This window comes from Bos grunniens, chromosome 11, assembly GCF_055505025.1.
Source record: "Bos grunniens cultivar Pamir isolate PY7600 chromosome 11, Bosgru_T2T1.0, whole genome shotgun sequence".
Lineage (NCBI taxonomy): Eukaryota > Metazoa > Chordata > Mammalia > Artiodactyla > Bovidae > Bos > Bos grunniens.
In genome coordinates, this window is record NC_141175.1 from 12,959,226 (window position 1) to 12,982,205 (window position 22,980).

The 22,980-nt window shown below is 39.3% G+C and overlaps 1 protein-coding gene and 1 pseudogene across 27 annotated transcripts in view; both read left to right on the plus strand.

Annotated features, from left to right (window-relative positions):
- Window positions 1-22,980, plus strand: part of DENND1A (DENN domain containing 1A) — a 533,371-nt gene that overhangs the window by 215,051 nt on the left and 295,340 nt on the right. The window lies entirely within an intron of this gene.
- Window positions 9,202-10,022, plus strand: LOC147362563 (small ribosomal subunit protein uS10 pseudogene; annotated as a pseudogene). The gene has a single exon (XR_015136362.1). The product of XR_015136362.1 is annotated as a small ribosomal subunit protein uS10 pseudogene (transcript).

Here is a 22,980-nt window from a genome sequence, read left to right on the forward strand (position 1 = left end):
ACATTGTAACTTCAGCAGGTGAAAGGAATAGTAAAATAGGAAGTAGCCACATTCACTCACCAAGACAGTTATTTGTATCAGACTTAAAAACTAGATTATGTATTTGTATTTATGATTCATATGATTATAGTAAAGTGGTCCCAACTTTAAAATGTTGGCATAGTTTATGGAGAACAAAAATTTATTCCTTCGCTTCTGTCCTGCCAAGAAGGTATGGGACACTAATAACATCTGGGATTTTAAGTGGCTACTGTTTGTTAACAAAGCAGTAACTTCCCTGAAGGAGTGTTGTGAGTTGGGAGAACTCACAAAGGCAATTAATTTTGTTCTTCAGAGCAGTGCCTCCATTGCATTAGTTTGCACTTCATGCAAGCTTAAATTATAACCCAGGAGCCAGCCGTACCATGATCCGATTTGATATTTAGTTTTTATTTTATTAGTAGTTGTCTTTAATAGATGTCTTGTCTTGTAGGTTTTCTGATTATTAGTAATTTAAATTGACTCTGAGAATGAAAGGAAACCACAGGCATGAAACTGATGGACTGTGACTACAGCGGTCTTCCAGCTTTCAAGGCAGCTGTGATGCCTCGGCAGGCTCCCTTCCTTTCCCCTCTTCTCCCTTTTAAGGCTTTGAATACTCTTTTAGCTAATGCTGAAAATGAGAGCTTAATACTGTTATGTTTGGGAACCTTTAAAGACAAATGGGCATCACAAGTGTTCTTTCCTCTTTGAAGGTAAGTGTCATCCATGGGTCTACTCTCTACTTGATCAGATCTAATTTGACCCAGGAGTAGAGATCTGTGAAGATGCCAACTGAGAAACAATGATTTCAGGAGAGGTAATTTCCCTTGTTCTTATGCTGTGCTTTCCTGCCACTCTCTAGAATTTCTTACAGTGTCTTTGTTAAGTGAGTACATGAAAATAGTCTTTGCTGTGCTTTTGGTAGTAACCCAGATCACATATATTCTGAAAGAGGCTTCTCCCTAGAGTGGTCCAGGGCAGCACAAGTCAGGCCCTTAAGGGGCAATTGTTGTGGCTTTAAAATCTAATTTTGGAGCGTAAATTTCCCTGAGCTCCAGTCCTACAGTTGATGATCCTAAAATCTGGGTACCTTGGGGTAGAATCAGCAGAGTTCAAATCCAGGGAAATGCTGGTTAACCGCTGAACACCAACCCTAGGTAGTTTGCTGAAGAATTCTCCTCACCCACTAACCATGGATGTATTGAACACCTCTTTTGTTCATGAGTGAGTTTCAGAACCTGATACCCTGCCATCCCAGGGTCTCTAAGCCTCAGGGTTAACTTTTTGCAACAATGTATTCTCATTTTTCTTGCTAATCCAGAGCAGTTAACTTGTATAGGAAACACATATTGGAAGTTGGTGAAAAAATAATTTCTAAGAAGTTAGTGAAATCTGTTACTGAGAAATGTTTGTTCCTGGCAACCAACCTGGGGACTCCAATTATGAAGAGAGAGCCTAGAATGGAATCCATTTTCAATTTATTTGTTCTCTGCAATTTCTCCATTGTTTTATAGTTATAGTAATGCACAGGCTTATGGAAGTATGTAAAGTTATGCTACTTTTCTCATGTCAGAGCAGTACGGCATTCTGTGACGATCGTTCTGGGCCTTCCCAGGTGACACTGGTGGTAAAGAAGCCATTTGCCAATGCAGGAGACATAGGAAACGCAGCTTTCGATCCCTGGGTCAGGAAGATCCCCTGCAGGAGGGCATGGCAATCCATTCCAGTATTCTTGCCTGGAGAACCCCATGGACGAGGAGCCTGGCGTGCTACAGTCCATGGGGTTGCAAAGAGTCGGGCACTACTGAAGCGACTTAGCACGTGTGATGACAGTGCTGACTCTGAGGGCTTTTGTCCCTCCGACCTGGTAGTTAACAAGGTGGCCTGGAGGGAGCTACCTGCATGCTTTCTCAACCTCCCCAACTACTGGGGTTGATGTCTGTGACCAAAGCATTGCATGGAAAAGAACACCAGTCCCAGCCCACCAGAATGACTTCCGGGAGCATTCCAAAGCAGTGCTGAGGGTGAGGGGTTCTCACCACCCAGGCTGATCCAGCCAGCTGTACATTCTCCAGCAGAAAATGCCACTGCTTTGTCTGCGTTATTTGATCATTTCTAACATGCCTGCTGGGCAAAAATGCTTCTAATTAAGCACATTGTTTTTTAAGTAACTTGTAAATTCCAGTGTTTTTAGATGACTTTTGTCTGTAAGCCATTGGTCTAGTTTTGTGAAGGGACATCATTTTGTGATTTTTTTCACCCTGCTCTCCCTATATGAAAAGGTATAGTGGCAAAATCAGATAGAGAGTTGAATCTCAGTACGAACTGTATGTCCCTGAGCAAGGTAGTTTACTTCTAAACATCAGGTTAGAGATGATAATTCTATTAATCAGTCAAATATATAATTATACTCTCATGAGAATTAAATATACTGTATATAAGAATTCCTGGCATATTGTGATATTTAGGATAGTCTAACTTTTTTAATATTCTCACTGTCTTAATTTTATAAATTATCTATTGTATTTATCCTGATTTGTAGGAGAACTATATAGTTTTAAGTGCCATGATAAGGAATCCATGTAAAGCTGTGATGAAAAGCTCAAAGTCCCGTAGCCCTACCTGTATGAACAGTTGGGCAGAGAAATGGAAATGCTATTCTGAATTGACCTAAACCAGTGGTCTTGCACTCTAATCTCTGATTCCCAGATGATAACAGATGTCTCTTAAGTGATTCCAGGTGTTCTGAACATAGTGAAATCTCTTATCTGCCACCTCCACAGTTACTCCTTAAAGTTCTTTTATATTACCTCTTTAATAGTATTTGAAGGATCAGGATTCCTTGACAGCTGTTGGAACTCTAACTCCCTACTTGAAGGGCCGCTGCTTTTAGTCCTCAGGTGATCTCCAGACTTTCATGCTGTACCGTTTGATTTGGGCCCACATGCCAAATAGTTTTAATATGTTCTCCTTTTTTATTAAACAGATTTTGTCATGTCCAGGAGATTTCCTGCTGGTAGCAGCTCTAACTTTTTCTCACTGTCAAGGCTTTCCCTGCCCCTTGTTAACTCTCAGCCAGGGATTTTCTGCATACTTCTGTTCACAGTATTCCTGTTGGCATCCTGTAGACTATGAAGCCTTTTCTGACCACCTTCAGAATTCGGTACTCCTTCTTCTGTAATTTAGAGTGTTTTATGCATGTTTGTAGTTTCAGGCCTTTAAAAGCCTGTATTTACTTTGGGGGAAATTCTCATTTGTCAAACCTGAGCTTTACTTCTGTAACAGGAGCTGAAGTATTTAGGGAGAACTTTCTGTCAAATCTGAAGGAAATGTAGAAGGCAGAATGATGTAGTTATAGAGGCTGACTTGATTTCTTAACCCAGCTCTACATTTTAATAGCCTTATGACCTTGGGCTAGTTATGTTTGCCGTCCGGGTCTTCTCACATTAGGCTGTATTTATTTCTGTTTTATCCTATTCTAAACCCAGGTGAAAGAAAGAGAGGAGGTATTGGCCTTGGAGGAGGCACAGACTTCTCTTATGTTATACCAGAAGGGGAGGAGGAAAGATTGCATATAGATTTGTATACATCTGGTGCCTGGCCCATGTAGTTGTCATGATGGTGGTGAAAGTGAAAGTCACTTGGTTGCGTCCAACTCTTTGCAACCCTATGGACTATATAGTCCATGAAATTCCCCAGGCCAGAATACTGGAGTGGGTAACCTTTCCCTTCTCCAGGGGATCTTCCCAACCCAGGGATCGAACCCAGGTCTCAGGCATTGCAGGCAGATTCTTTACCACAAAGTGAAAGTGAAAGTGAAGTCGCTCAGTCGTGTCCGACTCTTTGCGACCCCATGGACTGTAGCGCACCAAGCTCCTCCGTCCGTGGGATTCTCCAGGCAAGAATACTGGAGTGGGTTGCCATTTCCTTCTCCAGAGGATCTTCCCAACCCAGGGATCAAACCCAGGTCTCCCGCATTGCTAGTAGACGCTTTAACCTCTAAACCACCAGGGAAGCCCACGCTGAGCCACAAGGGAAACCCAAGAATACTGGAGTAGGTAGCCTATCCCTTCTCCAGTGGATCTTCCCGACCCAGGAGTCGAGGCCTCCTGCATTGCAGGCAGATTCTGTAGCAACTGAGCTATCAGGCAAGCCCATATGATGGTGGTGGGTAGTGGCTAAAATTTTTGGCACGCTTACTTTGTGCCAGGCACCATTCTAAATGCTCCAAATATGCTTCTTGTTAACTCTCACAACTACCCTGCAAAGCTGGTACTACTCAGATCTCCAATTTAGAAATGAATAAACCAAAGCACAAAGAAGTTAAGTGACTTATCCAAAGGATAAAACTAGAATAAGAATGTAGGTGATCTGGTTCCAGACCCCAGATATCCAGTGGTGTTTCATACATCGAGAATAAATGAATGTTGCTGGAAAGTTGAGGCAATTCTTGTTTGTTAGTTTCTATTGTCTTGATGAAATGAATGGTGAGATAAGATATTGAGAATAAAAAGGAGAGTGTATGGAGAGTAGATGTTTGAGTGGATGTTAGAGAAGATTTAAAATAGTTTCCTAGGCTGACTAGTGAGAAAACAATTGCTGGGTGATATTGAAGGCTTAATTGATGCTGTAGACTTTTTATACAGGTAGAATTTTTAGAGGGATAACATTGGTGAGGAATTTTTCCCCAGTTGTGCACATCAGCTTCAGTGCAGGCACAGAGAAAGTAAATAGTTAGATTCATTCAGGGATAAAAGATTTCCACGAAAAGGTGATGAAAGGATAAGAGATGTGGGCCATTAGGGTCTTGATATGATGGACCTTCTGGTAAAGGCATGAGTGAAGAATATCAGGTCTGATAAAGGGAGAGAATGAAGAGACTATTGGTATGAGGGTTCAGAACAAGTATGTAGGAGTTGTAAAGTGAGCAAACACCAAGGATAGGAAAGTGGGTTTAGAGTAGTTTAGAACTGGGGAGTCTTAGTTTGGCACTGGGAAGGTCAAGAGGAGACCAAGGGAAGAGATAGCTGAAGTGCAATAAAGAAAGTCATCAGAAAGATGACAGGTCACTTAAATACCTGAAAGGCCAGGGTGTTGGATGACTGCTTCTGTCCCACGTACCAATGATGTTTCTGGTTTTTGATGGTATTTCACAGTAGCAGTGAAGTTTGAAGAGAAAAGCTATTGAATTCATATGTAAACACTGATATATATTTATTTCTTTTTGTATAAACATTCTTAAATACCTGTTACTCATCCAAGGTAGATGGGAGAGAGAAATTGAAATGGTCTCTTTCAAGACTTTTTAGTTAATATTTAAGGGAATGTGAGGTCCCTAACAAATTTTAAACATCGGAATTTCTTAAAAGTGCAAACCTAATTTTCTTTAGATAAATCACCTTTACATGACTTGACAATTAAACTGCACTTGGGTTTTCTTTCCTTGCTGGTGAATAGTCAGAAGGGATACCCTAGAGTAATAGTTTTGTTGGACTCAGCCTTCAGAATTGGCCATTCAGACTCTGAGAGTGATTTCCCAGTTGCTTGTTGCCTATAATCAAACAAAAGGCCAGTTAAAACTCTTAATACATGGTGCCTTGTTACGCAGTCTGCTTAGTGGTATAAAAAACAAAACAGAGCAATATCTTACATCATATTGCTCAGTAGTTACCTTTTCCTCATTTTTATAATTTCAGATTATTGCTTTTAGCAAAAATAAATGTACAAATCTGAGTATTATTTATATAGCTAGGTAAGGAATTTGGACTTTGAAATCAGAAAGACCTGAGTTCAAAACGTTGTCTACCAATTGCTGTCTACTTTTAGAAAGTTACTACACCTTTCTGAGTGTTGGATTCTTTATCTGTGCTGGTAATTCTTTATCCATTGAGTTGTGGCAAGGATTAGATAGCATGTATAGGTAAATGTCTGGCACAGAGTAGTTGCTGAACAAATGTTAATTTTTCCTTTCGAATACCTCTCTCGCCATATTCCCTTGAATTTTAGATCATTTGGCCTGAGGAAACCTTGGTTTCAGATTCCTTAGAGATTTTAGGTGGAAAATTTGCCATGCATTTTCCACCTCTTAATGAGTATGGCCAAGTTTTAGGAGCAACTTTAGTAGGTACTTGGGCTTCCCTGGTGGCTCAGATGGTAAAGAATCTGCCTGCAGTGCAGGAGACCTGAGTAGGATCCCTGAGTCAGGAAGATCCTCTGGAGAAGGGAGTGGCTACCCACTCCAGTGTTCTTGCTGGAGAATCCCATGAACAGAGAATCCCATGAACAGAGAAGCCTGGCAGGCTACAGGGCTACAGTCCATGGGGTCACAAAAAGTTGAACATGACTGAGCAACTAACACAGTTTAATAGGTACCATTAGAAATACAGTTCACAAGGTAGATGGTATACATTATATCTGCCAGAATTGGCTCCTACAGAGATGGTGGGAGGACAGTAGCTATTGTTGAGGTACATGTCCGTGGTCATGTACCAAGGACATAGTAATCTTTGATGCTAGTGGAAGGCAAGCCTTTGCAGAAAACTTAACTGGATATGGGAAAGTACCTGGAAGAAGGGGGAGGACAGTAAGAGGCTGCTGGCTCTCTGAGGTCAAATTCAGAAGTGAGCAAAGAATAATCAGTGCCAATCCCAAAGAGGGACAATGCCAAAGAATGTTCAGACTACTGCACAATTGCACTCGTCTCGCATGCTAGCAAAGTAATGCTCAAAATTCTCCAAGCCAGGCTTCAACAATACGTGAACCGTGAACTTCCAGATGTTCAAGCTGGATTTAGAAAAGGCAGAGGAACCAGAGCTCAAATTACCAACATCCATTGGATTGTAGGAAAAGCAAGAAAATTCCAGAAAAACATCTACTTCTGCTTTATTGATTACACCAAAGCCTTACACTGTGTGGGTCACAACAAACTGGGAAAATTCTTCAAGAGATGGGAATACCAGACCACCTTCCCTGCATCCTGAGAAATCTGAATACAGATAAAGAAGCAACAGTTAGAACCGGTCATGGAACAACAGACTGGTTCCAAATTGGGAAAGGAGTACGTCAAAGCTGTATATTGTCACCTTGCTTATTTAACTTATATGCAGAGTACATCATGTGAAATGCTGGGTTGGATGAAGCACAAGCTGGAATCAAGATAGCCAGAAGAAATATCAATAACCTCAGATATGCAGATGACACCACCCTTATGGCAGAAATCAAAGAGGAACCAAAGAACCTCTTGATGTAAGTGAAAGAGCAGAGTGAAAAAGCTGGCTTAAAACTCAGCATTCAAAAAAAATAAGATCATGGCATTCAGTCCCATCACTTCATGGCAAATAGATGGGGAAACAATGCAAACAGTGGCAGACTTTCTTTTCTTGGGCTCCAAAATCACTGCAGATGGTGACTGCAGGCATGAAATTAAAAGATGCTTGCTCCTTGGAAGGAAAGCTATAGCCAACCTAGCATATTAAAAAGCAGAGATATTACTTTGCCAACAAAGGTCTGTGTAGTCAAAGCCATGTTTTTTCCAGTCATCATGTATGGATGTGAGAGTTGGACTATGAAAGCTGAGCACTGAAGAATTGATGCTTTTGAACTGTGGTGTTGAAGAAGACTCTTGAGAGTCCCTTGGACTTCAAGGAGATCAAGCTAGTCAATCCTAAAGGAAATCAGTCGTGAATATTCATTGGAAGGACTGATGCTGAAGCTGAAACTCTTTGGCCACCAAATGTGAAGAACTGACTCATTGGAAAAGACCCTGATGCTGGGAAAGATTGAAGATGGGAGAAGAAGGGGCTGACAAAGGATGAGATGGCTGGATGGCATCACTGACTCGATGGACATGAGTCTGAGCAAGCTCCGGGGAGTTGGTGATGGACAAGGAAACCTGGCGTGCTGCAGTCCATGGGGTCGCAGAGTCAAAAAGACTGAGCAACTGAGCTGAACTGAGGAGCGATTATCTTTGTCTTGTTCTCAGTGCTTAAGGGAGAACAGTGTTTTACCGTAAAGTTTGAGCTGTAGATTTTTTTAGAGCTGCCCTTAAATTGAGGTTTCCTTATATTCCTAGTTTTCTGAGAGTTTTTATTTTGAATAGATGTTGAGTTTTGTTGTTTATTCTGCATATATTGCTATAAACATCTCTCTTCTTTATTCTTTTGAAATGGTAAATTAGAGTTTTAAAATATTCTACCAATCCATTTAATAATATATTTCATTCTTGTTAGTATATTACTGGTCTTGGTTGGCTAATATTTCGTTTAGAATTTTTGAGTCTGTGTTCATGAGAGATACTAAGATATGTACTTTTATAAGGTCTTTGTTCTAAGTTGTTATCAGAGTTATTTCTCTTCCAAAAGTTTGACATTTCTGTCTTTCACATTTAAAGCTTTAATCCACCTGGAAAAGCTTTTTATGGCTACTATACAGTTGGGATCCATTCCCCTCACCCCCCAATTTGGATGTTCAATTGCCCTTATAACATCTTGAGTATCTAGTCTTTCCCCTAGGAATTTACAGTGCCAACCCTGTCATAGAGCATTTTCCTATATGCATGGTCTTATTTTTGGCTTTTCATTTTGTTCTGTTAGCTAATTTGTCTATCCTTGTGCTAATCGGTTGCTGTGTTGATTATGATAGTCTTAATACCTGTCAGGAAAGTTTCCTTACTTTTCTCAAAAATATCCTGCTTTGCTTGGTCCTTCCTTTTCATGTAAATTTTAAACTCATCAAATTTCATAAAAGCCATGGTGATATTTTGATTGGACTTTTCACTGAATACATAGAAAAGTCTAGGGTGAATTGACATCTCTGTTAATTGAGTCTTCCTACCCAATTTTTCAACATAAGACTCTTTAGGTCTTATTTTAATATCATTTAGTAACATTTATGGAGAAGGCAGTGGCACCCCACTCCAGTACTCTTGCCTGGAAAATCCCATGGATGGAGGAGCCTGGTAGGCTGCAGTCCATGGGGTAGCTGAGGGTCGGACACGACTGAGCGACTTCACTTTCACTTTTCACTTTCATGCATTGGCGAAGGAAATGGCAACCCACTCCAGTGTTCTTGCCTGGAGAATCCCAGGGATGGGGGAGCCTGGTGGGCTGCCGTCTATGGGGTCGCACAGAGTCGGACACAACTGAAATGACTTAGCAGTAACATTTAAAAGTTTCTTGGGCTCTTTGAGGAAGACGCGGTCTCGGCTGCTGCGGACTTTTGTGCCGCCCGCTCCTGCTCCTGACTCACCGCTGTTCGCTCTCGCCGAGGAACAAGTCGGTCAGGAAGCCACACTGCAGCCATGGCCTTTAAAGACACCGGCAAGACTCCAGTGGAGCCAGAGGTGGCCATTCACCGGATTAGGATCACCCTCACCAGCCCCAACATGAAGTCTCTGGAGAAGGTGTGGGCTGACTTGATCAGAGGAGCGAAGGAAAAGAATCTCAAAGTGAAAGGACCAGTTCGGATGCCTACCAAGACTCTGAGAATAACTACGAGGAAAACTCCTTGTGGTGAAGGTTCTAAGACTTGGGATCGATTCCAAATGAGGATCCACAAGCGACTCATTGACCTGCACAGTCCTTCTGAAATTGTCAAGCAGATCACTTCCATCAGTATTGAGCCGGGAGTCGAGGTGGAAGTCACCATTGCCGATGCCTAAATCAACCTTTTTAATAAATCGATAATCAGTTGTTTAAAAAAAAAAAAAAAAGTTTCTTGGGAATTCCCTGGTGGTCCAGTAGTTAGGACTTGGTGCTTTCACTACCATGGGGTTCAATCCCTGGTTGGTGAACTAAGATCCTACAAGCTGTGTGGTATGCCCTCCCTCTAAATATTTTTCTTCCATAATGATCCTGCATGTCTTTGGATCAATTTCCCCCTGAGAACTTTTAAAATATCTTTTGTAAATGGCAAATACCTTTTGCATTTTGTTTTTGCATTTTCTATTTTTCTATTCTTTAGAAACTAAAATGATTTTTGAATATTGATTTTTTTTGCCCAGCTCCTTAATTAATTCTACTAATTTTAATTTCTTTTGGGTTTCTGATAGAAAAGTATTTAACTTATAAGTGAGTGTTTGGTCTTGTCTTCTTTCAGTTATTTATACCTTTTATTTTCTTCTTTGGTTGTGGTGCCCTGTGTCTGCAGTACAGTGTTGTGTAGAGACAGATAGTGAATACCCTTTTATTATTCCCGATTTTAAAGTATTTTAATATTTCTCTAATAAGATCTTAGGTATTAATTCTTTATTAGTTTAAGGAGGTCCTTTGGTGTTTCTAATTTGCTTTTACTTGTGTATTTACTTGCCCCAAATGAGTTAAGTCTAATAGTTGTTCTTACATGAAATCACTTCTTCTCTCATGCTGTTTTATTTGGAGTTCTGCATTTTCATAGTGCTTTGTCTCTGACATGGATTTCACTTACCTTGCTTGGGATTTGTGGATCAGCAAAATTCTGGAATAGCAATTCTGGAATGTTCTCAGCCATTACTTCTCTGACTACTGTTTCTTCTCCATTCTTTTTATTATATCCTTCTGGAAATCTGATTAGGATGTGTTTAACTTTTTCACTTTCTTTCATGTTGCTTATCTTTTTCATATTTTTTTTCTTTTTGTCTATTTAAACCATGTTATGAGTAATGTCACCCACTCTTTTCTGGCTGTTAGCCAGGAGTCCTAATGATTGTGGTGCTCTCTATATTATCCGTTGATCATTTTATCCAGATTTGTAGGTAAAATTTTGAATTGCAGATCTATGTGAGAACACACTTTTAGTTAGAAATTGTCAGTATCAGTAGAGATGTTTGCCTTCCACCCTGTGAGAACATCAAGAATGGAAAATTCTCTACTGGCAGAATGTTTTCAATTCTTTTTATCGTTCCACTAGAGATGTAGTCTTCAAGCTTTAAGTTGTAGTATCTTTAGAGGTTTCTAGGCTTTATCTCCTTTCATTTCTGCCTTCTATCTCTATTATTTGGGAGCTGAAAGAGCCCATCGTTTGGCAAAGAGCTTCAGGGTAAAAGCCAACTTTGATGCTAATTTTCCATTCTGAGTTTGAGTTTCCATTTCATTTTTTGCTCTCTGGAGCCTATGCTTTTTGCCAGGTTAGCATTACGTTTAAAGATTGTGTGTGTTTATGTGTGTGTGTAACTATATCATTTTAATTGTATTGATTGGGAGAGTTTCTCAAAATATCTCCATATGCCAATAAGGAAGATCTAAAAAATGTAACCACACATACACATTCTCTCTCTCACTTAAAATTGGTATGAAAGTTTGACAAATATATACAGATGTGTAACCACTACTGTAGTCAAGATATATAGAGTTTTTTGTTTCACTCAGAAGTTTCTTGTTCTTCCTTGGTGGCTCAGATGGTAAAGAATCCACCTGCAGTGCAGAAGACCCAGGTTCGACCCCTGGGCCAAGAAGATCCCCTGGAGAAGGGAATGGATACCCATTCCAGTATTCTTGCCTTGAGAATACTGTGGACAGAGGAGCCTGGTGGGCTACAGTCCATGGGGTCGCAAAGAGTTGGACACGACTGAGTGACTGATCTGATCTGATGATTTACAGTGTTGGAAGTCTTTTCATGTACTTATATACTAGAAGATATTGCACATCATCTTTTGTAAAGCATCTTTTCAAACCTATTGATCATTTTTAAGAATGGGTTCTTTGTCTTATGATTACTGAGCTAGTAATCATAAGGTTTTGTTTTTTTTAATATGTTCTGACTATAAGTCTCTTATTAGATAATGTGCCTTGCAAATATTTCTTCAGTCTGTGGCTTGGCTTTTCATTTTCTTAAAAGTATCTTTCATGTACCATAAGGTTTTAATTTCAAAATCCAGTTTATTGATTTTTTTCTTTTATGGTTCATGGTTTTTGTATCTTATGAAGTCTTTGCATAATACAAGAGCACAAAGATTTTCTCCTATATTTTCTTCTAGACACTTTATAGATTTATCTCATATTTAGGTCCTTGACCCATTTCTGGTGATTTTGTGTATGATGTGAGTTAAGGAAATTGGTATTAATATTATAAACTGCAATCATTAAAACATTGCTTTTGTAATATGAAAATATGAAGTACTTATGGGTAAACTCAACAATATATTTGCATGACCTGACCCCAAAAAGTATAAAACATTGCTGAGATATGTTAAAAGAAGAACTAAATAAGTAAAGAGAGAAAGCACGCTCTTGGATTCAAAGACTCACTCTTGTCAGGATGTTGTGATGCGTAATTTGGCTAAGCTCTGATGCCCAGTTGTTTGGTCTAACACTAGTCTAGATGATGCTGTGATTAACATTTATAATCAGTTAACTTTAAATAAAGGAAGAAACCCTCCATAATGTGGGTGGGCTTCATCCAATCAGTTGAAGGCTTTAAGAGCAAAACAACAGGTTTCCCAAAAAAAGAGGGAATTCCGCCTCACAGTTGTAAGAGAAATCCTGCCTGAGTTTCTAGTCTGCTGACCTGCCATACATATTTTTGACTTGCTTGTACCAATTCCTTAAAATAAATCTCTTTATTTATATATGTCCTATTGATTCTGTTTCTTTGGAGGACCTTTACTGGTACAGATGTCAGTTCCCCCAAGTTGATCTACAGGGTCAGTGCGATACCACTAGGCTTTTTAAATAGAACTCGACGAGCTAGATTCTAAAATTTGTATGGAAATTCATATGGCAAAGGGCTTAGCCAAACAGAGTTTGAAAAAAGAAGAATAAAGTTGGAAGAAATACATTATCTGATTTCAATTCTTGTTGTAAAGCTATAGTAATCAGTAGTATACATTGTGGTATTGACACAAGAATAGGCATATAGGTCAGTGGAAAAGAATAGAGAATCAGTTAATTATTTTTTAAATAAAGGTGCCAAGATGATTAAAGGGAGTGGGGAGAGGATGGTCTATCAAGAAAAAGTGTTGATGGAACACTGTTGTTGGAACACTTGAATGAATATATGTTTTTCAATAAAGAAGAAAATATCTCTAATTCCACCATCCAAAAGTAAAAATTGTGGTGCATTTTCTTTTAGTGTTTTATTTAAAAAATATATAATATGCATATAATACATATGCACATATTAATTTTCTCACTTTCTTTAATATGGCTACTAATAAATTTTAATTAATGTATAGTTGAGTTATATTTGTAGAACACAGTGATTTAGTATTTTACAGATTATAATTTAAATTTATTAAAAGATATTGGCTATTATATTCCTGTGTTGTATAATACATCCTTGTGTATTATTTATTTTAAACATAGTAGTTTTCACCTCTTAATCTCCTATCCCCACCTTGCCCCTTCCCCCACATAATTTTAAATTTACATGTTTGAGATCATATACAGTTTCTATTTGACATTCATTTTATATAGTTCTGTAATGTTAAACTTTTCTCTCTGAAAGACATTTTAATGGCCACATAATACTAAATCACATAGGAGATTCATATTTAATCTAATGATCTTTACTGTTGAAATTTATAATAGTAATAGTTGCTGCCACTTATTAATTACTTTCCACATGGAAACTGTGCTAAGCATGTCACATGAATTATACTGTTGAATCCTTGCAAGAGCTCTTTCAAGTAGTTAGTTCCATTTTAAAGAAAAGGAAAACATGAGTTTTCAGTAGGTCACCTATCGCTAGTGTGTGAAGCTTGGGTTTATAATTAAATAGCTTTTATTCCAGCCCTTAAGAAAAACATGCTGCTAATTTTTTTTTAAGATTTATTTGTTTATTTAATTTTTTGACTGAGATGGGTCTTTGTTGCTGCATGTGGGCTTTCTCTAGTTGCTTTGAGTGGGGGCTACTTTTCATTGAGGTGCACAGGCTTATCGGTGTGGTAGCTTTTATTGTTGCAGAGCACAGACTCTTAAGAGCGCACAGGCTTCAGTAGTTGTGGCACAGGGGCTTAGTTGCTCTGCGGCACATGGGATCTTCCTGCACCAGGCACTGAAGCTGTGTCCCTTGCATTGCAAGGCACATTCTTACCACTGGACCACCACCTGCTAATTTTTAAGCTGTTTGCAAGCTCTTTGCATTTTTTTGCTGTCATAAGCAGCTCTGAAGCACATATCATTGTGTAGAAATCATTGTCTACATTTTAGATATCAAACTTCTTTTCCCCTGCCAGTCCTTCATGTATTTTGTCCATTCTCATCCAATAAAATACTTCCAAAGCTGGTGTGCTTGTCCAGTGTAGCGCATGGGGTGAAACAATGTACAACTGCAGAGCCGTCTTTTTCGGTTGATGAAGGCCTGGGCCACATACGCACCAGGCCAGGACAGGCGTTCCTCTTGGAATACAGATTTGCAGGGGAATTCTGTGGAAATATTTGCTGGCTACTTGTTTTGGAAAACAAAGGAGCGCTAATTTTTAGTAGTCTATCCCCTAGGACATTTAGTCCCACTTTAAAACAAAATTAGGTAACATTGGTCAAGTCACTCAATCCCTTTCTGTCTTCCTTGTTTTCTTCAGCTGAGAGAAGGACACGTTTAACATTTATCAACTGATCTCAGACTCATTTCCTGAGCCTTTTTGAGCCCCACTATTCTAATTACTCAGAATGTAGAACACACACACACACACACACACACACAGACCTTTAAACAAAGGGATCTTTCCTCAAGACTCCTTAGTGTGTTCCCTGGATTCACCTGTATTAGGGCTTTGATTTTATAGAATCAAAGTAGTCTACCACTCCTACTCACATGGTGCAAGTTTCCTTACCTCGGAGGGTACACTGTTCGGCCTTTTCTGTATGACATGGTAATGGGAGAGTTAAAGCATCTTGGTCCTTGGCTTCTGTTTTCTGCAGGTCTGCCTATCATCCTTGTGTTCCCTTACCCTGTTGTTGAGAGCACAAGTGACCTAAGTGAGATAGGAAGTCATGTCTTAGTTTGTGTAAAGGGTTGTTTTTAAGCAGCTTAAAGATGATGTTTATGTTTAGGATATCCTTTCATTTTCATTTCCAAGTTTAAGACTTAAGTATCATTGGTGTTAAGGGAGAAAGATGAGACAGCTTTACAGTCTCTCTGTTATTCCTTATGTCACTCTACAACTCTTTCTGGGGTTCCTGGTGTTTGAATTGAGTACCAAGGGTCCAAGAATCCTGGAACCCCACCATAGAAGAAGAGGAGAAGGACTGATAGATTAAAAGTTGAAGAAAACTGATAGGTAGAATAATGCCCATCCAGTTTCTCTTACCTCTGCTAATGGGAAGATGTCCCTTTAAATTTTCGGTCTTTGTTAATAGGAGCACAGTGATTTTTACTTGGAGAAACCTTTGTTAAAATGGCAGTTTTAAATGCAAGAAAAGAAAAAGTAATATGGAACCTAGGTGGAGATGAAATAAATATGCCTGTGTGCATATTTATAAATATGCATTTTTTTTTCCTTTTTTTCTTCTTAAAATGGCAAGAGGGATATCTGGGGAACAGGATATAGTCTGCAAGCAGCTCTTCACCATGGTGGAATTTGGGGATTCCTTTTAATGAATGCAAAACACATGCCTTTTTCATTGTTTATATAGCTCTGATTTCATTTTAAACTTAACTGGATCTTGTTAGAGTAGTAGCAGGTATTTTGTAAGATGTCACTGTTAACATAGCATCTTACAAAGTTTGCTTGAAGTGAGTTGCAAAGGATACTGATCTGTAAAAATCATTTTAGCTTTGTGTTTTTTATTTTTTGTTTTCCTGTGCCCCACCTAACTAACCTTGGGAAGACTTGATATGGATAAGATCTCTGTCATAATTTAGAAAGGAACATGCTCAATCCTTGCCTCTTCTCTGTCTAATGAGTTCATGTAAAAAATATATCAAAAGAAATTCTCATAGCGGAATCCTCACATTTCAAAGGGGAGTGTATTTATTATAAGAACTGCTGATTCATTAGGAATGCTTCCTAATTCGAACAGCAACAGCTGCTTCTGGTTAGAATAAACTCCATCTCTTTTGTGTCCTCTCTCTCCAAGGAGATGTTAAATTTTGTTTAAGATATTTCTTCTGCTTTAGGTTTTTTCTCCTGTTTTTCCACTTTTCCTCAGTTATGGCACTTTATCCTTCTTAGTGTTCACAACCCGCTATACTTGCCCCCCACCTTTAGAAATGACTTTCATTAAGATTATAAATGCTAATAAAACTCTTCTGATAATGTGTTTTGTTTGCATTCACAGTGGCAATGGAGTGTATTGTGCAGCAGTAAAGAAAAAAGTCGAGACACGTTGTAGTCATGAATTCTAAGTGTAATAATTTAAAGTACCGGGAGCATTTGAGCAACTGCCATTGTCCATTAAATGAAACCACTGTATTAATGTATCATAGCATGCTGTTCTAATCACCTTTCTCCAAATACCAGCTTTTGAAAGAAACATGGCTGTATTTTTTATACAAAATCTGAAATCATGTAATTGAATGGCTTGGCAGAATAGGTAAATGAATGTAGCAACATGCATTCAAATATGTCCCTTTGGTTTGTAATGAGCTGATTGAAGTTCGCAGTTGTAAGACTTGCCATTTTATTTCCTGATTTTATATTCTGGACCCAGACAAAGATGCCAGTTTTTCTGTATTAAGAGTAAAAGAAAGAAGAAAATTGTTCATAAAAATCAAGAAGCCCTTTTTGGGGATCACGATTGGATCCTGAGCTCCAGTAGCCTTTGTTCAATCGTCCTCTGTAAATAAAGGTTCTTCTAATGTGACCATTTCTACTTAATTCTAGAATTAAGCCCTGTTAAGATTCAAAGAAATTCTGCCACATATGATGGAGCTGGTCATCTGCCCCATGAGTGTATGTGTGTGTGCAAGCTCATGTGCGAGATAATTGGTGACTGTGCACACTTTTCTCAATTTAGTTATCTCAGTAATTACCCTTGTTGATTTATGTGTCTGGTTCCCCCTCTGGACACTGAGCTTCTTAAAACTAGAAACTGCATCTTATTCACTTGCTAGCCCAGGACGCAGCAAAGGGCCTCACAGTCAATACATGTTTGATGTCTAAATGAGCCATAGAATACTAAAGCCAGATTGTTGTCAGAACAGATATCAAAATGTGCAGGAGACAGAAAGATCCTCAAATTTGGAGCTAAACAAACATTATTTCACATCCTGGTTAGTAAGAGACTGTGGGAATTTCCTGTAGAATCCAACTGAAATTTTGATGTTTCAGGACAATTCTAGATATTGAAGACAGCAACTACTCTACATTCTCTCACACAAGAGAAGCCATGTTCTTTTGCATCCTAGTTGGTAGGAAATATAGCAGAAAAAGAAAGGCGAGAATAATACTGAGGGATTGCTAATCCATTCACTGGGGACAACATTCTGGGTTTGTTGAGATACCCTTTTGATTCTGAAAAATGCATGGCTCTAAGTGAGTCTCTTCCATTCTCTGAACTTCCCTTTCTTCTGCTATAAAATGAAAAGGTTGAACAGTTTAGAGCAACTGGCTGCTCTCACACCACCTTTGACTCATCTGGTTGGGCAGGTGACAGGGAGCTTGGGTTCTGCTTTTTCTGGTTTTGGAGCAAACCCTTGGCACTACCCATAGTGTTATGGTCAGATCTCTGGGCTGGCCTCATAGCTAGAAGAAAGCAAGGCAATACGGAGATAGGATATCCTACGACCCCAGTGTAGACAGATGGTTTCTTTCATTCACATGTAAGATGTATCTTAGGTAATTTATTGGTATTAAATAACACCTGTTTTGTTCAGTCACTAAATCACGTCTGATTCTTAGTGACCCCCACAGACTGCAGCACACCAGGCTTCCCAGTCCTTCACTATCTCCCTGAGTTTGCTCTAAGTGTCTGTTGAGTTGGTGATGCTACCTAACCATCTCATCCTCTGCCACCCCCTTCTTTTGCCTTCAGTCTTTTCCAGCATTAGGGTCTTTTCCATGAGTTGGCTCTTCACATCAGGTGGCCAAAGTATTGCCGCTTCAGCTTTAGCATCAGTCATTCCAATGAATATTAAGGGTTGATTTCCTTTAGGATTGATTGGTATGATCTCCTTGCAGTCCAAGGGAATCTCAAGAGTTCTCTCCAGCACCACAATTGAAAAGCATCAGTTCTTAAGCACTCAGCCTTCCTTATAGTCCAACTCTCACATCCATTCATGACTACTGGAAAAACCATAGCTTTGCCTATAGGGACCTTTGTCGGCAGAGTGGTGTCTCTGCTTTTTAATACTCTTGTCTAAGTTGGTCATAGCTTTCCTCCCAAGGAACAAGTATCTTTTAATTTCATGGCTGCAGTCTCCATCCACAGTGATTTTGGAGCCCAACAAAATAAAGTCTGTCACTGTTTCCACCTTTTCCCCATCTATTTGCCATGAAGTGATTCGACTGTATGCCATGATGTTAGCTTTTTTGAATGTTGGGTTTTAAGCCAGCTTTTTCACTTTCTTCTTTCACCCTCATCAAGAGGCTCTTTAGTTCCTCTTCAATTTCTGCCATTAGGTTGGTATCACCTGCATATCTGAGGTTATTGATATTTCTCCTGCCAGTCTTCATTCCAGCTTGTGATTCATCCAGCCTGGCATTTCACATTGATGTACTCTGCATATAAGGTAAATTAGCAAGGTGACAGTATACAGCATTGTCATACTGCTTTCCCAATTTTGAACCAGCCTCTTGTTCCATGTCTGGTTCTAATTGTTGCTTCTTGACCTGCATACTTCAAGCTGGTTTTAGAAAAGGCAGAGGAACCAGAGATCAAATTGCCAACATCTGCTGGATCATCGAAAAAGCAAGAGAGATCCAGAAAAACTTCTGCTTTATTGACTACGCCAAAATCTTTGACTGTGTGGATCACAACAAACTGTGGAAAATTCTGAAACAGATGGGAATACCAGACCACCTGACCTGCCTCTTGAGAAACCTGTATGCAGGTCAGGAAGGAAGAGTTAGAACTGGACATGGAACAACAGACTGGTTCCAAATAGGAAAAGCAGTACGTCAAGGCTGTATATTGTCACTCTGCTTATTTAACTGACTCATTGGAAAAGACCCTGATGCTGGGAAAGATTGAGGGCAGGAGGAGAAGGGGACGACAGAGGATGAGATGGTTGGATGGCATCACCAACTCGATGGAGATGGGTTTGGGTGGACTCCGGGAGTTGGTGATGGACAGGGAGGCCTGGCGTGTTGCAGTTCATGGAGTCACAAAGAGTCGGACACGACTCAGCGACTGAACTGAACTGATCTGCATACAGGTTTCTCAAGAGACAGGTAAGGTGGCCTGGTATTCCCATCTCTTGAATAATTTTCCACAGTTTGTTGTGATCCACACAAAGCCTTTAGCATAATCAATGAAGCAGAAGTAGATGTTTTTCTGGAATTCCCTTGCGTTTCCTGTGATCCAGCAGATGTTGGCAATTTGATCTCTGGTTCTTCTGCCTTTTCGAAACCCAGCTTATACATATTGAAGTTCTCAGTTCACGTACTACTGAAACCTAGCTTGAAGGATTTTGAGCATAACCTTGCTAGCATCTGAAATGAATGCAATCATTAGTAGTTTGAATATTCTTTGACATTACACTTCTCTGGGATTGTAATGAAAACTGGCCTTTTCCAATCTTGTGGCTATTGCTGAGTTTTCCAAATTTGCTGGCATGTTGAGTGCAGCATTTCAACAGCATCATCTTTTAGGATTTGATATAGCTCAGCTAGAATTCCATCACCTCCACTAGTTTTTTTTGTAGTAATGCTTCCTAAGGCCCACTTGACTTCACACTGCAGGATGTCTGGCTGTAGGTGAGTGACCACACCATCATGATTTATCCAGGTCATTATCACTTTTCTTGTATAGTTCTTCTGTGTAATCTTGCCACTTCTTCTTAATCTCTTCTGCTTCTGTTAGGTCCTTGCTGTTTCTATCCTTTATCAAGCCCATCCTTGCACAAAATGTTCCCTTGATATCTCCAATATTCTTGAAGAAATTTCTAGTCTTTCTCATTCTGTTGTTTTCCTCTATTTCTTTGCATTGTTCACTTAAAGAAGATTTTCTTCTCTCTGCTTGCTGTTCTCTTGAACTCTGCCTTAAATAACATAACAAGGAAGTTTGCAAATGGTATACTGTTTTAATGCATTAAGTGAACTGAAGGTATTCCTGTAACATTTCCTCACCTGGGATAGAGCAACAGCTAGTGCCTTGGTGTTGTGAGACATTGGAATGACTGTGGGAATATGTCACTATTAAAACTTGTCTTAATCTAAGTGTGGAAATGGCAAAGTCCTCTAGGAAAAATAAAGAAAAGGCTAAAATATACAGTGTGGCTTAAAAGTTTTAATAAAAGCCTTGATAGATTATGACAGTGGCTACATACTATGTTATTTCATTTGACATATCTGAAAAAGGCAAAATTATAGGAATTGGAAACTGATCAGGTGCTGGGAGTGGGGGAACTGTTGACTACAAAAGCACAGCATAAGTAAATTGAGTGATATGGGGTAGAAGTGTTCCTTGTCTTAATTGTCTGTGGCTGTTAAACCACAGTGTACGTTTGTCAAAACTCATAGAACTATACACCCAAGTGAAATAATTTTAATTTGAGGTTAAAAAAAAAGTAAATTTTGAATGACAGAGGATGAGATGGTTGGATGGCATTATCAACTCAATGGACATGAGTTTGAGTAAGCTCCAGGAGTTGGTGATGGACAGGGAGGCCTGGCGCGCTGCAGTCCGTGGAGTCGCAAAGAGTCAGATGCAACTGAGCAACTGAACTGAACTGAATGGTGGGAAGAACAGGTGGTAAAGAGATGATCTCAGTATAGTGTGGTAGACACTCTACAAAGGATGAGGGGGATCAATTGGGGTGGTGGTGGTGGTGGTTCAGTCGCTAAGTCCCATCAGACTCTTTGCAACCCCATGGACTGCAGCACGCCAGTCTCCTCTGTCCCCCACTAGCTCCCAGAGTTTGCTCAAATACATGTCCATTGAGTCAGTGATACTACAGGGGTCCTGGAAATGTTGTACATACTGATTGTGGTGGTGGTTACACAGATGTATATAGTTATCAAAACTCCTCTTCATGTATACATAGAATGATTGGGCTTCATTATGTGTAAATGGACTTCCCTGGTGGGTCAGAGGTTAAAGCATCTGCCTGCAATGCGGGAGACCTGGGTTCAATCCCTGGGTTGGGAGGATCCACTGGAGAAGGAAATGGCAACCCACTCCAGTATTCTTGCCTGGAGAATCCCATGGACGGAGGAGCCTGGTGGGCTACAGTCCACGGGGTTGCAAAGAGTTGGACAGGACTGAGCGACTTCACTTTCACTTTTTATAATTTGAAATTGATTTATAAAAAAGAAAAAGTACCATGAGTTCTGGAACCAAAAGACCTTACGTCAAATCTTGACTGCAGCTTTAGTAGCTTGGTGATCTTGAGCAAGTCACTGAACACCTTTGAGCCTCCGTTTCTCTTTCTGTTAGTTATAGCTGACAATACCCATGTCTTGTAGCTCTGGCAAGGAGTAGAGAAGGGGAGTAGAGATAATGCCCTTGAACTGCTTGGTTCCTGCCTGACATAGCTTAGGGACTAGATATTTTCATTCCCATCCTGTGAATGGCTCAGTATGGAGAATGGATCTTTGAATTAACTGAAGCTGCTATATTTTAAAATAGAAGTTAAGTTCAAACATTTGTGAGAGGTAAAAATGTTAACATCCATATGTTTGTTTAATGATAGCTTGTAGAGTCTTATTACTGTTGCTATCTTTTATATCATTATAACATAAATCTTCTAGGCTTAAGTCTTATTTAATTAGTCAAGAACAATATGTAATATTCCTTCAGTCAGGAAAGCCTAAGTAATTATTTGCAGTGTTATCTTGTAAAGAGTCATTAACTGAGAAATCATTCAAACAATACTAGTAACACATTTATGATTCCTATGTTTTTTCTTTGTTTTTATTCAGTCTTTGAAATGAAATCTTTTGTATCAAGTGGATAAATATTTTTTCCCTCTTTTGAGGGGAGGTATAGTGTATTTATTTACTTTTATTGAAGTGTAGTATAATATTATAATTTATAATTTATAAGTATACAATATAGTGATTCAGAATTTTAAATTTATACTCTGTTTATAGTTACATTCCCCATATTGTATAATGTGTCCTTATAGTTTATTTTATACCTAATAGTTTGTGCCTCTTAATATCCTATCTGTTTATTGCCCTCCCTTTCCTCTTCCCACTGGTATGTTTACTGTTCTGTATATCTATGAGTCTATTTCTTTTTTGTTATATTTACTAGTTTGTTGTATTTTTTAGATTTTATATGTGATATCATACAGTATTTGTCTTGCTGTGTCTGACTTATTTCACTTTTAGCATAATGCCCTCCAACTCCATCCGTGTTGCTGCAAATGGCAAAATTACATTCTTTTTCACGGCTGATTAGTATTTCAAGTTCATAAGTATTAATAAGATTTCTTTGACCCTAGTTCCCCCTTTTATGACAAATGTTAAAAGTAATTATAAAGAATACACCCACGTTTGTGTTGCAGGAAAGGGGACCCCTTCCAGGGCCCCAGAGTGGGCTTTTGTCTAACACTTGGAAAACAATTGTCCAAGGAGACACACATGCTGGCAAAACAAGAGATGCTATTGGAAAGGGCACCTGGGCAGAGAGCAGTAGGTAAGGGAACCCAGGAGAACTGCTCTGCCATGTGACTCTCAGTCTTGGGTTTCATGGTGATGGCATTAGTTTCTGGGTTGTCTTTGGCCAATCATTCTTACTCAGAGTCCTTCCTGGGGGAGCCCTTATCACTCAGCCAAGATGGATGCCAATGAGAAGGATTCTGGGAGGTGGTCAGACATGTGCTGTCTTCTTTTGACCTTTCTCAAACTCTTCTGGTTGGTGGTGGCTTATTAGTTCCGTATTCTTTACTAGGACCTCCTGTCGTAAAACAGTTCATGCAAATGGTTACTGTGGTACC